Source organism: Triticum urartu, chromosome 4A, assembly GCF_056163025.1.
Source record: "Triticum urartu cultivar PI428250 chromosome 4A, HENAU_Tu73, whole genome shotgun sequence".
Taxonomy (NCBI): domain Eukaryota; kingdom Viridiplantae; phylum Streptophyta; class Magnoliopsida; order Poales; family Poaceae; genus Triticum; species Triticum urartu.
In genome coordinates, this window is record NC_141876.1 from 542404200 (window position 1) to 542410571 (window position 6372).

Consider the following 6372-nt stretch of genomic DNA (forward strand, 5'->3'; position numbering starts at 1 on the left):
GCTTAGGCGAAGCCCTGCGTCGGTGGAACATCATCATCGTCACCACGCCGTTATGCTGACGAAACTCTCCCTCAACACTCGGCTGGATCAGAGTTCAAGGGACGTCATCGGGCTGAACGTGTGCTGAACTCGGAGGTGCCGTGCTTTCGGTACTTGATCGGTCGGATTGTGAAGATGTACAACTACATCAACTGCGTTGTGCTAACACTTCCGCTTTCGGTCTACGAGGGTACGTGGACAACACTCTCCCCTCTCGTTGCTATGCATCACCATGATCTTGCGTGTGCGTAGGAATTTTTTTGAAATTACTACGTTCCCCAACAAACGCTACTTCTGTTGCTGGATGTTCTACTGCTACTGCAATTGCAATATCTTCAACTGCTGATGTGGTAACTAACCCCTCTGCTGAGGATACCACTACTATTGCTAATGAGAATGCCAGGTTGAAGACATTGCTTGAGACAGGAATGTAGAAGAGTCTTAAAGGCCATCAGACACTATGTGATGTCCTCAAGAAACACATTCTGAACCGAAACCCTAGGAAAGAAGGTGTTGGGTTCGAGAGGAAAATGAATGTTGATGGTTCTTATTGGAAGCCTGAGCAGTACCCCAAAACCACATGGGTTGCTACAAAGGGACCTTTAGTGGATCCATCTACCTTATCTGGCATCACTTGTGCTAACCCGGTTATTACTGATGAATCCTTTGATGCAAACTATAAACTGTTTAAGAATCAGAATGGTGAAGTGTTTGCCAGGTATATTGGTACTAACTACAGGAATGGACCACCTTTGAAGAAGATCTGGGTGCCCAAGAGTTGTCTTGAAAATCCTCAGGTGAATGTCATCATGACACCACCTGGGAAGAAGACAAACCCCAGACCAAAGGCTTCACATGGTCCAAAGGCTTCATACAGACAGAGGACTCATCAGAGTCGTCCTAACACAAATGTTTTGCAGGGAAACCATACTCAGGCCTATGAATATGAGCGTGTTCAATCAAACCTCCATGTTCATAAGACCAAGAACACTATGCTTATTCTTATGAATATTATTCACCTCATGCAAGACTATTTGCTAGGGCTCCAAAGCCAAAGTTCTCAGATGCTGCACTTAGACTCATTGCTTCGAAGCCACCCCTGAAGATGTGGGTAGTTAAGAAAACTTAACTCTCTTTTGCAGGGAAAGGTCTCCAGCCAGAAATCAAAGGCGTCATATACTATTCCTGGGGACCTAAAACATCTTGTGGGGCGCAAGATAAAATGCCCAAATGGTCTTATTATATATTTCGTTCCTGAGTCGCTTGCCATTTATCCTATCAGTCCTAACCTGGATCTGAGCTTTTATAATCCACTTGCTCATCAAATTTTTATGCTTCACAATACTTATCGTGAAGTCTATCCCCCTAACTGCACTGTAGGGTATGACACCAGCTGCTTCAGAATGGAATATTGATAGTGGATGCACTAACCACATGACTGGCGATCGAAGTCTTCTCATGGACTCAACCTTACGTCCATCTGACAATAGTCATATCACATTTGCTGACAATGGTAAAAGCAAGGTATTGGGTCTAGGTAGAGTTGCAATCTCAAAGGATCAGCACGTGGATAAAGTGATGCTTGTTGAATCCCTTGGTTTAAACTTAATGTCTGTCTCAATGCTTTGTGACTTGAACATGGTTGTGATATTTGGAAAATATCATTGCCTTGTTCTAATGGAATCTGACAAGTCTCTAGTCTTTGAAGGGTACCGAAAAGGTGATCTGTACATGGTAGATTTCTCAGCAGGACCACAGTTGGTAGTATGTCTTCTACCAAAAGCTTCAGAGTGCTGGCTCTAGCATCGGAGGCTAGGTCATGCTGGCATGAGGAACTTGTACACTCTCACTAAGAAGAAGCATGTCATAAGCATCGAGGGCGTCAAGTTCAAAAAGGATCATCTGTGCGGTGCCTGCGAAGCCGGGAAGATGACTAGGGCCAATCATCCTTTGAAGACAATCATGACTATATCACGTCCCTTCGAGTTGCTTCACATGGACCTATTCGGCCCTACTCATTACTCCACTCTTACTACTACTGCTTGTCTCTATGGCTTTGTTGTTGTTGATGACTACTCTAGATATACCTGGGTGCATATAATTCTCTACAAGACTGAAGTGCAGGATGTCTTCAGAAGATTCACAAATCGTGCCATGATAACCCACAAGTATAGGGGATCGCAACAGTTTTCGAGGGTAGAATATTCAACCCAAATTTATTGATTCGGCACAAGGGGAGCCAAAGAATATTCTCAAGTATTAGCAGCTGAGTTCTCAATTCAACCACAACTGGAAACTTAATATCTGCATCAAGGTATTTAGTAGCAAAGTAATATGATAGTAGTGGTAACGGTGGCAAAAGTAATATTTTTGGTGTTTTATAGTGATGATAACAATAGCAACGGAAAAGTAAATAAGCGAAGAACAATATATGGAAAGCTCATAGGCAATGGATCGGTGATGGAGAATTATGCCGGATGCGATCGATCATGTAACAGTCATAACCTAGGGTGACACAGAACTAGCGCCAGTTCATCAATGTAATGTAGGCATGTATTCCGAATATAGTCATACGTGCTTATGGAAAAGAACTTGCATGCCATCTTTTGTCCTACACTCCCGTGGCAGCGGGGTCCTATTGGAAACTAAGGGATATTAAGGACTCTTTTTAATAGAGTACCGGACCAAAGCATTAACACATAGTGAATACATGAACTCCTCAAACTACGGTCATCGCCGAGAGTGGTCCCGACTATTGTCACTTCAGGGTTGCCGGATCATAACACATAGTAGGTGACTATAGACTTGCAAGATAGGATCAAGAACTCTCATATATTGATGAAAACATAATAGGCTCAGATATGAAATCATGGCACTCGGGCCCTAGTGACAAGCATTAAGCATAGCAAAGTCATAGCAACATCAATCTCGGGACATAGTGGATACTAGGGATCAAACCCTAACAAAACTAACTCGATTACATGATAAATCTCATCCAACCATCACCGTCCCGCAAGCCTACGATGGAATTACTCACGCACGGCGGTGAGCATCATGAAATTGGTGATGGAGGAAATTGATGATGACGATGGCGACAGATTCCCATCTCCAGAGCCCCGAACGGACTCCGGATCAGCCCTCCCGAGAGAGTTTAGGGCTTGGTGGCGGCTCCGTATCGTAAAACGCGATTGTCAGTGTCAAAACCAGTGGATCTCGGGTAGGGGGTCCCGAACTGTGCGTCTAAGGCAGATGGTAACATGAGGCAGGGGACACGTTGTTTTACCTAGGTTCGGGCCCTCTAGATGGAGGTAAAACCCTATGTCCTGCTTGATTGTTCTTGATAATATGAGTAGTACAAGAGTTGATCTACCACGAGATCGGAGAGGCTAAACCCTAGAAGCTAGCCTATGGTATGATTGTATGTTGTCCTACGGACTAAAACCCTCCGGTTTATAGACACCAGAGGAGGCGAGAGTTACACAAGAGGTCGGTTACAAAGGAGGAGATATGCATATCCGTATTGCCTAGCTTGCCTTCCACGCCAAGTAGAGTCCCATCCGGACACGGGATGAAGTCTTCAATCTCGTATACTCATATTCCAACAGTCCGGCCAAAGGATATAGTCCGGCTGTCCGGAGACCCCCCTAATCCAGGACTCCCTCAGTAGCCCCTGAACCAGGCTTCGATGACGATGAGTCCGGGCGCAGTGTTGTCTTCGGCATTGCAAGGCGGGTTCCTCCTCCGAATACACCACGGAAGAGTTTGAATACAAGGATAGTGTCTGACCCTGCAAAATAAGTTCCACATACCACCGTAGAGAGAATAATATTTCCACAAATCTAATCTGCTGACACGTTTTGGCAGCACGACAACACGCCATAGCCCGGTAATTATTTGAACTGTTTTTCTTTAACCAGCCCCGCACATAACGCGAGGCGGTTTCTTGACATGTCTTGTCAAAGCAGAGATCATGTTCCCCTTATTATGGGATTCTCATCAATACAAACGTGGGTAACCCAACCGTGCCTATTGGTATGGCTCCTAGATCTTAGGTAAGTCTCGAACGGCCACGAGGAGGACGCCTGATATTCATCCCCTTTATAAAGGGACAAGGCTTTTTCTTTTTTCCCTCCCGTGCTCAATCGAATCCTTCCCCCGCCTTGAGTTCTAACACCCAAAGCCCAGGTCAGGTGCTTCGGACCTTCAATCATGTCTAGATCCGGCCTTCAAGGCTGGTGGATGCCTTCCTCCGTCACGGAGGACGATATCAAGAAGTTGAGGGAGGCCAGATATCTGACCGCCAAAATTTCGCATAGGCTGTCCGCCTGAGAGCAGGTCGTCCCTACTCCCGAACCCAACGAGAGCGTTGTGTTCGTCTCCCACTTCCTCCGAGGACTAGGCCTCGCTCTGGATCCCTTTGTTAGGGGTCTTATTTTCTATTACGGGCTGGATTTTCATGATCTGGCCCCGGATTCCCTTCTTCACATCTCGTCATTTATTGTCGTTTGTGAGGCCTTCCTCCGCATTACCCCTCACTTCGGCCTGTGTCTCAAGACCTTCGATGTGAAGCCGAAGATGGTCGAGGGGCAGTACGCAGCGTGCGGAGGTGCTCTAATAAGCAAAATTGCTGACGCTCCATGGCCAAAGGGTTATTTTCTAGAGGTGTCCGGATTGTGGCAACGGGAGTGGTTTTACGTCACAGCTCCCCGAAGTGCCAAGTGGGTGGCTGCCCCCACCTTTCGCTCGGGCCCTCCACCACAACTGATGTCATGGATCAGTAGGGGGCTGAGCTGGGGTCCAGCCAAGGACGTGCCAATACTGCAGAGCCGTATCCAAGACCTCTTCGAGGAGGATTTCAGTCGGGTTATGGTAATGCAAGTTATGCTGGTTCGTCGAGTCCATCCTTGCAAACGACGGCCCCTCCATATGTGGGAATTCAACCCTGAAGGACCGCGCACTATTCAGAATTTCCTCGGCATGACGCATGAGGAGATGTACAAATCGTTCTTCGGACCCCAAATAGAGTGTTCGGACACTACCGAGGACGTGGGCCTAAACTGCAACCGCCCCGCTGCCCAAGTAAGTAATCCCATGGCCGAACACACTATCCTTTTATTTATCATGACATCATTCTGAAGAATCGCTCTTTGACCAGGACTGGATAACAAAGGTGAAGATGATCCGGTGTTCGGCCCCCTTCCTGAAGGCTTGGACAATCCAGTGCTGGAAAAGATGCTCGAGCAAACACCTTGTCTAGTGCCCTCTAAGGAAGATGAAGGGGGGAATAAAGAGGGCGAAAGCGGGCCTCCATTGCTACCTATTCCAATCGAGGGAATGAGCGCCTCCGCGAGGGAGGATAACCAAGGGAAAGAATCTGACATTCTCTCTCCCCGGGGAAGGAAGAGGACTACCTCTGAAGATCCGAAAACTAAGGTTTCCAAACGGGAGAAGAAATCTCTGCCAGAGGGTCCTGCCTCGGAGGGTATTCTTGCCGCACAATATCCGCACGGGGATCAGCCCTCTACCGAGCTGTAAGTAATCAAAAAGTACTTAATAGTGAAGATATCTTGCTCTACTTCTGAGGAAAATAACCGAAGTATTTATCTTGCAGTTCGGATCTTAGCCCTTCTCAGCAGAGCTCGTCTTCGGGGGATCTTCTTCCGGAGATGATGGAGAGCGAAACGCCTCCCCCTGCTACACTGCCTCACGAAACGGGCGACCCCGAGGTGTCATCGCGGAGGGTTTCTCCTGATCCGGCAAGGCCGGAAGGTAATCCTATGGCCACCCGAAGTCCTTAGTATCCAGCTCTCGAAGGGAGCAATCAAAAGAGTCCGGCACCGTCTGGTGTGCGGTCGGACGTACTGAGGGATCTGCTGGAGCAAGCGGTTATCTCAGAAGAGCACCACACATTGATGGGTATGGTGATTGAAAGGATTTCGTCCGCCGAAAGCGGGTTGCATGAAGGTTTTTATGAGTCTACTGACGGGTTTTAAGGTACGTGAAATGATGTACATTTTTGACGGTACCGCACATTTCTAGATGTGCCCTGTGTGGATAGTAGCCCCTAAGACTCTGGTTGTCGTCGAAAACGGCGGCAAACAGAGGATCATAGTCCCAGGTAATAACCAGACTGCCTTTATGTGCAATTGGTGGAAGCTCCGGTGGCTAGCCGGACTGATAGGTATGCCGAACTAAAGCGGGAGCTGGATGCGGCAGATGCCGACATCGTGCTTGTCAACAAACGGCTTGACGAGGCACAGGGTCAGTGATTTTTCTGGTGATTGTCACATAGTAAGAGCAACATGATGCCATTATCTTTAATATGTTGTGACT